Genomic DNA, 11293 nt, shown 5'->3' with positions numbered 1-11293 from the left:
TAGATAGATAGATAGATATGCACAGAGAGAGAGTGAGAGAGAGAGAGAGAGAGAGAGAGAGAGAGAGCACAGTGTTTAGGTGGGTGTGTCTATATAAGCCAATTTGGATGGACTGATTGTGTATGTATATGTCTGGGTGAGTGGGAATGATTGTGTGTGCGTGCGTGCGTGCGTGTGTGTGCATGCGTGTGTGTGTGTGTGTGTGTGTGTGTGTGTGTGTGTGTGTGTCTGTGCGCCTGCCACGACTGTACTGCGTGTCACCTGCATTGCAGCAGAAGCTAAAATTAGCGCTGTGTGAGAGACAGAGCTGAGACTCTCTCATCCCTCACATCTGCCCCATCAGACAACTCCATCTACAAGGCATTTCTCACCACACACACACACACACACACACACACACACACACACACACACACACACACACACTATCCGTATATCAGTCTACACAATATGGCTTTATGTAGACACACCCACCTAAACACTGCACACACACAGACACACACACAGACACACTCTCACACACACAGACTACCTGTATATCAGTATACACAATATGGCTTTATGTAGACACACCCACCTAAACACTGCACACACACAGACAAACACACACACACTCACACAAACACACGGACTACCTGTATATCTGTATATACAATATGGCTTTATGTAGACACACCCACCTAAACACTGCACGCACACACGCACACACACACAGACACACAGACACACAGACTACCTGTATATCAGTCTACACAATATGGCTTTATGTAGACACACCCACCTAAACACTGCACACACACACAACCACACACACACACACACACACACACACAGACTACCTGTATATCAGTCTACACAATATGGCTTTAATAGACACACCCACATAAACACTGCGCGCGCACACACACACACACACACACACACACACACACACACACACACACACACACACACACAGAGCTTCTGCTATTTCCTGTTCAAACCCACATTTATTTCACATGTAATTGTGAGTAGTACACGATCATGTGAACATATAGAGTGTGAGATATGTGAAATTCACACGTGACAAAATGACTCAAATGAGAAAACGTGTAAATAAACGCCGTGAGCACGAAATGAGATTTCAAAGTAAATTATTCACAAAGGAATAAACGAATCGTGGAGGAATCATATATGAAAAAAAAAATGAATCGTAATGGAAATGAAGGGAAAAAGATTAGAGGCTTTATATAGGGGATACGACCTTTATACGAATCATCATTAGTTCTCTTTTTCTTTATTATAGTCATGACACAGTGACCTGTCAGTGAGCATACAGTACACAGGACACCATGTTGACACGTTCATAAACAGATCCTCAGTCTATTGGCACTCGTTACTGGTCGGTGTTTGGCACCGGCAGCACATATTCCACTACATTAATCCCACAGGTAATGATGCTCGCTGCCATCTTTCTCTTCATTTTTGGCAGTGTGCATGACATGATTTAAAAAGAGTGACTGCGGTCTGACGCCAAATAGCTCAGCTGACCCGGCGCCACTCAATCAACCCCTTTTAAAGCGACACAGATTGCGCTGGTTAGCCTTACAGAAGGCTCGAACACTCATGACACCCTGCATCCTCGAAAGAAGGCGGCGATGACTTAGCTGTTAACACACCTATACAGTAGTATTAATTTTTAATGCAACAGTAATTTGTCGTAACTGACGTTTTTTTAAAATCATAAACATTCGTAACGCTCGTAAACATTCGTAGTATTCGTTTATTGTTACAGAACAACCATGAAACAAGTCATTAAGTTGTTATAGTAGCTATGAATCATTCAGTTTTATTTTGATTTGCTTGTTCGGGATATACAGTAAATTATGCATTTTAAATTAAAATTCGTACCTAATGAGAAAGCCAGAGGCGACGACGGAGAGGAAAAGCTCTAAGACGATATGAGGACAAAACCTTGAGAGGACTCCGGTCTCATCTGGGTGACAGGGAACAGTGCGATTATAAAGTCTGTCTTGTTTATCAGTCGTTTGTTCTCCAGATTTTGTGCTGTATCTCTGAGTTAATAAGATACCGGAACGCCGCTCGTCATGATACCGATAAAAGTGATAAAGAGCTTGCACTGGTGACTGGAGACTCCTTCCAAATAAAAACCACCTCCTTATTTATGTACCAATGAATCTATTTAACAACGTTGTCTGATGTTGTAACCATAGAAATAAGTGTTTATATACAGTAAGCTTATAAGAGCTCTTGACCAATCAGATTAGAGTAATCAACAGCAGCATGGTCTAAGCTGAAAAACATTACTGTACTGTATGTGTGCAACTCTGTAGCCAGGCAAACATATCATAAGGCATTATGAGGCATTATACAGTAGAGCGTTGCGTAGCGTGTTATGACCACAGAATCAGTCCTGTACTTATTCAGATCGCTGGCTGTTTTTCACCGTCAGCCTCCGACGATTAATTATTTTCTTCAATCCCCATAATGTATAAATGGTGTTCTTTAATTAATTCCCAAGCATGTCTTGTTCAAAGTCAGCTCTTCCCGAGGTTTCCAGATCGGTTTGAAGTTCGAATCATGTCACCGTTCTTTAAAAACCGCAAAGGCTGCACTAATTTATTTATATTCCTCTTGTTTACATGAGCCTGTTCTCAGGAACCATGACAAAAAAGCAATTATAAAGCTCTCACACCCAAGCAAGTCTGTGCTCCCCTGCCTCGTCTCTCCGGCACAATCGGCAGAGCCACGTGGGTCAAATTCTCCCTGCAGATGATCCTCCTTCGCCAGATGAATCGTGGATGAGAGAGGATGCGTATCTGTAGGGAGATGTCGGATTGTGAAATTAGCATAAAGCACAGGATTCCAATCCGTAGCGTCGCTCGTGCTCGCGCGTCTAATTAGAGCCGCAGTGTAATTTCTAGTTAAGTACATGCGCTAATGTGTGTATATACACCACGCATACACTGATATTACAATGCATCATTTAGGAAGAGCTAGATTTCAGGGTGTGTTTATCTAATTTATTGTGTTAATAATCTCCCACGAGGATCGATCCTAAAGCCTGCAAGAATAAAACCGCTTTTTAATGGGTTTCTCTCTGTCGTGAAGTCCGTTTGTTTGTTTGTTCGCTTGTTTGTTTCAGGCTCGTCACCGATTGATAAAACGCTCAGGAATTTTTTTGGTACAATGTTTCAGCCATTTCACTTAAGCCCTATTCGGACGGGACTAGTTTAACGTGGGGACGTGAGGGGTAATTATTACCAGAGCTTCTCTGTGATTTTAGTCCCATCCGAATGCGCCATCTCGGTAATCATTACGGACAATGTCAGTAAAGGTTACGGCGACTTTTAGCTTCTGTAAAAAGGTCCGGAAAAATTACCTCAGGTAATACTAATCCCGTCCGAATAGACCCGCTGTAAATATGTACGGTAAAATTCCGTCATTTCCTGTTTTTGGCGCGTTTTGCAAGCATGGAGGCGCTTGAAACAGGAAGCAACGTCATACGCACATGACGACAAGGAGGTTACTGTGGTGAGTAAAGCGAGTTACCCCTCCCACTTCTGCTAGTTTTACTGAGATGTTACAGACGTCCTGAAGTAAAATATTACAGACGTCCTGAAGTAAAATCGCATTTCTCCCCACGTAAAACTAGTCCCGTCCGAATAGGGCTTTAGAGTGTCAAACATTTCAACTAGAATTTTAGTCATTTTAAATAGAATGTTAGCCATTTATTATAGAATTTCTGCCATTATATACTGTATAACATTGCAGCTATGCTACAGTAGGTGGTAAGCCAGCCATCTTGAATAGAAGTCCAGGCATTTCTAAAATGATTTATAAAACATCAGGGATTTCAGTAGAATTTCCAAAAAGGGATTTTAAGTGGAAAGGCCAGCCATTTCAAGATTTCAAGAAGATTTTATATAGATTTTCTGCCATTATTTATAACATTTCAGCCATGTTAAGTAGAAAGCTAGGATATCAGAAATCTCATATAAAATTGCCCTTTTTAGAAAAATCTCCATATATATATATATATATATATATATATATATATATATATATATATATATATATATATATTTTATATATATAACTTAAGCCATTTTAAGTAGAAAGCCAGCCATTTTATATAAAATTATAATCAGACATTATAAGTAAGATTTTCGCCATTTTATGTAGAATTTCAGCCGGGTTTTATATATATATATATATATATATATATATATATATATATATATATATATATATATATATATTGTAAGACATTTCATATATAATTTTAAGTCAAATGTCAACAACTTTAAAGCTGGGGTGCACAACGTTTGCTTCAGAAAACTGAGTCGGGGCGACAAACAAAACAAAGGTGTAGCCAATGAGCAGAAATGGGCATGTCTTGGCAATATGCGATGGACAGAGTGTTCAGTCAGTCTTTCTGACGTTAGCAGAAAGCGACTGAAACATTGACATGGCGAATGCCTGCCGTTACCTCTGCCTCGGGTTCTAGGTGTTGAACATCGTCTTCCGCGTGAAACGGAGCTAAAGCTTTCACGGTACAACACACAGTACTACAAAAACACATTTGTATTACCATAGTATTACTCATTGTGTTCATTTATTGATAAAAAAATATCCCCTCGGCCAGCCGCCCCAGCGGGTTCTACTATAATATTTTTTTTTGGTGATTTCAAATGTCAACATTGGCTTTCAAACATCGTGCACCTCGCCTTTAAGTAGAATTTCAACCATTTCAAACAAAATGTCACACCACGTACAAGACCCATCGACTTTGTCGTTAACCGACAAGTAACCAGTGAATGAAGAAATGAAGAAAAAATAAAGCTTTCAGGAAATTTTGTATTTTTATTCGCACAAGATTAGCACTTTAAACTCGGCAGTGAGATCCAAATCTAAAAATACCAGAAACTCATCGCCAATTCAAAACCAATTCCCGTTACCATTAGCTCTGTTCTTTACTGGTCTGATAAACGGGGCCCAGTGTGCGGACGGAGTACGTCGAGAAGACCAGATGGCGGTACATGCAGAATTTCATTTTAAATGCGGTCACGCTGCATCTCACAGAACATCTACTTTATAATCACAGATAATAAGTATAAGGTTTTTAGTTTTAAGTCTAAACTTTCTATCGAAATTATTTGCACGCCATTTTTCCACACATCTCTGCTCACTCGATGAAAAACCAAATGTTTTACTACAGGTACTTGAGGGTTGATCCACAGTAGTTCAACATCCAGTAAGCACAAAGATGTGAGAAAGACATCTTCGCTCATGAGACTCATGAGGTTTTGGCCAGAGGGTTTTTTCTTTTTTTTTTTTTTGGATGCTTTTTCCAGACAAATCTTGGTGGTGTAATTAATATGGAGCTAAAAAAAAGCACAGATTTAAAGTGGATGTGTACAGTGGTGTAGTCTAGTTTTTTGTAGTGAGTATACTGTGATTTTTTTCCCCCCTCCCAGCCTCATACGCACCCATCCTAGAGCGACACCCCATAGGCACCAACACACTCACTAATGCATAAAATATGCATCTACATGTAATTTAGAGCATTATTAAAGACTGCTTATGTGTTATCAACATTCCAATTTATTATAAGCAACAAAAGACAGTCAGCTGATAAAACCTGTGCTCCAGGTCCCATATTCATATAACATTTAAGGCTAAATGTAAAAAAATGAAAATGATATTTTGAAATTTTCATTTTTGGGTGAACTTTATACCTTTAAGAGCTACATTTAGCCTTAAATGTTATATGAATATGGGACCTGGAGCACAGGTTTTATCAGCTGTCAATTTCCAATGTACATTTAAGAGTGAATGATAAACATTTGTTCAGTTTTATCACCAACACTCTTTCATTGCAGAATATTATGAACTGAATGAACTGGTAGTTTACAAAGCTTTCCAAATACATCTGTACTCGGGCTGTGGGTGAAATGTCACCCGAAGCTGCTGTAGCTTTAGGCGCAGGCTTCCGAAAACACTCAGAGTGTAGTTTGGGTCTGCTTTCGTTTCAGATCTTCTTTTACGTTAGTTAGTTCATTTCTAATTTGCGCCAAAAACACGGCCAAGCAACTGATTTTCCTCCTCGGTAGGTGACGTCAGATCAGGTCACAGGCCACGGAAGCCCCGATGGTCCAAAAACATCAGTGATTCGCAATCGCAACCATAGTCTGTGTTCGTAACACAGTGCGGGGTGAATTTATGAATGAAAGTTCCGTCACAAAACGATATTGTTATGTATCCTCACGCTTTTTAAGTGGGTATACGGAAATCCTTGGCCTTTCCTAGTGGGTATACGGCGTATACCTGCGTATCACGTAGACTACACCACTGGATGTGTACGAATTCATAACAGTTCGCACAGATAATGTACAGAACAATGACAAAACACCTTATTGGTCATTTGTCAAATCCCACAATGCTGTTTGTTGGTGCTTTGTAAACATTAAGATTTCTACCATGGGAAAGTTTTCAGCAGTTTCTCTGTAAATATATCGTTAGCGTGAGAAAATCGATCTAATATCAGAAGAATCTAAGACTTGCAGTAACAAGTGCTATTAGTAGTTTCACACTTTTTAGTATACACCAAATTGCTTTTTTAAACAACCTTTTGGGGGGGGGGGTCTGTTTGCCTCAGACCTCCAGGGTTGGGGGTTCGATTCCCGCCTCCGCCTCGTGTGTGTGGAGTTTGCATGTTCTCCCCGTGCCTCGGGGGTTTCCTCCGGGTACTCCGGTTTCCTCCCCCGGTCCAAAGACACGCATGGTAGGTTGATTGGCATCTCTGGAAAATTGTCCGTAGTGTGTGAGTGAATGAGAGTGTGTGTGCCCTGTGATGGGTTGCCTCGATGCCCAATGACGCCTGAGATAGGCACAGGCTCCCCGTGACCCGAGGTAGTTCGGATAAGCGGTAAAAAATGAATGAATGAATGACTCCTTCTGACCAACCAGATTTGTATAAATGCGCTCGAAACCTGTATTTTTCTTACTGTTGATTCTCTAGTAAAAAAAAGGTTGAAGCCATTTAAGAAACTCCAGCCGAGATATCAGTGTAAGATTCCATCAGATTACTTGAAGCTCCTCCTGATTGAAGTTTGAGTATCTGTGGAGAAACAAATTGGTGAGGTAGTCTGATCTCTGAATTGGGAGTGAGGGCCATTGGCACCGACTCGCTCGTCTCTGAAACATCGGCCAGCAGGAGATTAATGGCACCCTGGTGCCAAGCAGACAGGAGCTCCTTTTGCTCTAATCAAACATCCCTGCCACAGCTCTATCCCCTCACACACACACACACACACACACACACGCACACACACACACCTTCACACCCCTACAGAGTGCTGCAGTTAAGATCTCCAGCTTTTAGAGACTGAGCCTGACCACCAGCAAGTTTACCCAAGTTTTCGTTAAAAAAGGAAAAGAGCAACATCTCAACTGGAGTTCCAAAGAAAGCGGGTTCAAGCACTTCCTTTGAAAGTGCCGAAAGTGGTAAATGCCACACTCACGAGCCTGACAGGACTGAAAAGGAGGCTCCTGGCAGGAGATGGATAGTATGACGGGCTCTTAAGGTTAGCTAGCATGCATTTATTAAAAAGTCAGAGGTGCTTGTCTGATGATAATAAGGCACACGTGGCATTTACTTCATCGCTTTCCACCCAGCTTCTAAACCCTCCGCAAGACACTCTTATCCTAAAGTATGTACAGTATTATATTCATTTCTGCTCAGAGATGCTAGAAACCAGCAGGGACATGAGTCTGTCATAATTGCAGGCTTAACACCCTGGCTGTCTAGCGACTGGAAGGATCTGGGATCTGTACAAAATGATAGGACGTTACACGAAAATCTCAATTAATGCACCTACTCTTAGTTGCCCCCTGTGGGGGAATCATTAAAGGTCCAATAGGGAATTCCAAGAAGAAGTCCTTTATGACACGAAGGACACTAGACATAGAAGCTTTAATGTGGTGGATCTGAAATTAATGCTGCGAGCCACATCCAAACTCACACAACTCAAGAACAGAGGAAAAATATGGAACATCTAAAGAACCAATGCCTGGAAGAACCATTCGGATTTGTAGAGTTAATATTTCTTTGTTCATAGTTAATGGTTCTTGAATAGTCAGTGGTTCTTATTGGGTAGTTAATGGTTCTTCATGTATAGGTAAATTGTCCTTCATGGATTGTTAACAAGATTTGATCGATAGTTAACGGTTCTTCTTAGATAATGGTTCCTCGTCAATAGAGGTGTTAATCTCATCACAACAAAGTGAAATACTGCATAAGGCCCTGTTCACACTGCAGGTAAAAGTGTCCCAAATCCGATTTTTGGGAAAATTTTTGGGGTCAAGTGACCAGGTCAGACTTCTTCAGGAGTAGTGTGAACACTAAAATCTGATTTGAAAAAAAAATCTGATCTGGGCCACTTCCATATGTGGTCCTGAATCAGACCCAAATCTGATTTTATTTTCAATGTGGCCGCAGTGTGAACAGCCGAGGCGGATTTGATGCGACTTTTACGTCAATCAACATCGACATTCGTCACAATTATGCGCCGGCGAAGACTTTTTTTGCTTAACACACACATGTTACCAGTCACGTTTGTGTCACGTTTTCACTTTTTTTTTTTTGCGCCGGCGAAAACGTGACACAAACGTGACTGGTAACGTGTGTGTGTTAAAAGTGTTATACAGCATAAAGTGATTACGTGAACCAGCTCATAATGTTTGCATCGAATACATCACAATACGTCCTCCATAACCTCGCCAACTTTTTAGCGCGACGGCGTGCTGCATGTGACGTCATCGTTACCGTTCGTTTGCGCATGCGGGTCAGTTCGAAACCGCAAACAGTTCACACTGGTATCTGAAATATGCCACATTTTAAAAGGTAATGTGAACAGCCGAGCAAAAAAATCAGATCTGAGCAAAATATCCGAATTGAGCGTTAAGACTTGCGGTGTGAACGTGGCTTTTTACCTGCAGTGTGAACGGGGCCTAAAACTGGCTACATGTGATACATTAAAAATAAGTGGTTTTTTTTTTCGTATGTATGGTGAGTTAAAATGTCCATGATGATCGGATGTACGGACGAGCCACAGTCAGACATGTCCCTCAGAATTCATTTATGACCACCTCACGATCGGCTAGAACCGACAGGAGCGTGTACACAAATCTTTATAATTAGGCACGTGTTTATTTGCAGTCTTATTCATAAGGAGATCACTAACTAAGATGGCAAGCCGAGCCCACCAGTGCAGGAGGTTGCTAACGGTGTAATTAGGCATTTTTTTCAAAGTAAGTACGCTTTATAATTGGCTACGTGAAAGGGATCGGTGGAGATTTGGGTGCCTTCTTTTTCACGTTGTGGTTGCCATGGAAACAGTGCCTTTCTCTTCGAATTCTATGACCGAGAAGTGTCGCTAGTGAACGACTCCCTCCTTTCTAGCTTCCTGCGTCGCAGGAAGCGCTAAAGATGTACTTATACAGTACGACTATTAAGTGGCGCCTAAATCACAGGGGTAACTAATGATCAGTTAGGAAAATCTTAACAGTCTCCAGCCTCGTCAGGCTCGTTTTGCTCTCCAGGTTCTGAACCAGATAAACTGCAGTGTTACAAAAGGTATAAGAAGTTAGTCTGGACTAAGGAAGTGTAGATCTCCATCTTGAAAAAAAATGAGAAAACTGCTCCACTACTCTTGATGTGCGTGCACTGCATCAGAACGAAGGAGTTCTTTCATTTATTTTGCATCTCCTGTGTGGTTAAATGAAAGCATTATGACAACGAGGCCTCTTATGCTGCTCTTAACCCCGTAGGGGTGTTCCAATTACGACACTCGTGTGCGTGAGCCAGGGTCAGAGACGCAGGTGCTTCAGCTGGAATAAGTAGGCTTGAGCGGTGGGGCCACTTGCGCTGATTCACTCCCTCTGCAGAATATCAAAACCCACAAACAGGCCATAAAAGTGTAGAGCATGTGAGTGGATTTGAAAATGGATACTTCACTCGGATATACTCGCCGGACCACATGGGCATCAGCAAGGATGCCGATACAGCAGCAGATCCATGTGCCTGCATAATCGTTTTCATCAAGGGAAAAAACTCTACTGCCACTTTTTGTTTGCAAGGCCTTCAGACGGACATGCTCTCCGTGCCCCTACAGGTAGAGCGAGAGAGCTATTACTCTGTTTGGGGTTGTTATTTCTCATGGGGCTAAAAGAAAACCTGCGGAAACCTGCAGGACACGGCTGGGACCCGAGCAACGAAACATCAAATATATGAGGCCACAGTGAAGCAAAGGTGCAGTTATTGAAGGTGTCAAAATAACCCCTTGATTGTGACTGTGTGTTTGTTGGGTGGGTGGGTGGGGGGGGTGGTTGTTTGTTTGGGTGTACATGCAGTTCCAGCCCACAAAGAAATGATTCGTTTCTGCTCTCCGTGGGGATTCTGCTTTTCTACCTTTTCAAAAAAGTTCCACATCGGTGCTGCGCCACATCCAGAGGTGCCAGTAATTACAATTTACAATTTGAAACCCTTTTTTTCATGCTGCTGGGAAAGGTTATGATATCGTGGTGCGTCGGGGCAAAACGCATTACAAAACCGAACAAAGAAAACGTAACGGTGAAAGCAGAAAAAAAAAAACAAAGAAACAAGCAAAAATATCAACAATCAGAAAATAACAGAACGTAAAGTACAAGAGAACAAACAAACAAACAAAAATACACCAGAATACTCACTTTGTTCGAATAGCTGGCATGTAATATTTATCTCAGTGTTTATTTCTTTTTCGTTTGTTTGTTTGTTTCGTTTTGTATCCAGAATCTTGTTTTGTTTTTTTCTGGCTGTTTCTTTTACTTTGTCTCACTTTTAGTTTCTTAGTTTGCTGATGTTTGACTTTTACCACTATGTTTTGGTTTTTATTTATTTATTTATTTATTTATTTATTTATTTATTTATTTATTTATTTATTTATTTATTTATTTTGTTTTTGTTTGTTTGTTTTTTAGCACTACTAAGTCCCAAGTAGAGCTCTTCAGTACATCAGTATGAACAGGTTTGTTTGTACGGTTTGGAATCGCAGTCCTTTGGTCTATTTGTGAACACGGGCACAATCCTGCACGTAGGCGTGTTTCATGACTCAATCGTACCGCCAGTCATTATTTCTGCCGATTCACTGCTGCTTAAAGATTTCCATTCGTCTTTTCTGCAAACTACAGGCTTGATTTTCTAGCTGATAATTTATGGCAAATTAATAAGAGTAGGAAAAAAATTATGACC

General features: G+C 41.0%; 1 protein-coding gene across 1 annotated transcript in view; it reads left to right on the top strand.

The window, feature by feature from the left end:
• Positions 1 to 11293, top strand: part of LOC113655329 (pro-neuregulin-3, membrane-bound isoform) — a 273198-nt gene that overhangs the window by 104203 nt on the left and 157702 nt on the right. The window lies entirely within an intron of this gene.

Source organism: Tachysurus fulvidraco, chromosome 4 (genome assembly GCF_022655615.1).
Source record: "Tachysurus fulvidraco isolate hzauxx_2018 chromosome 4, HZAU_PFXX_2.0, whole genome shotgun sequence".
In the NCBI taxonomy this organism is placed as follows: domain Eukaryota; kingdom Metazoa; phylum Chordata; class Actinopteri; order Siluriformes; family Bagridae; genus Tachysurus; species Tachysurus fulvidraco.
Note: the sequence above shows the minus strand (reverse complement) of the source record. Positions and strands in the feature narration are given on the sequence as shown.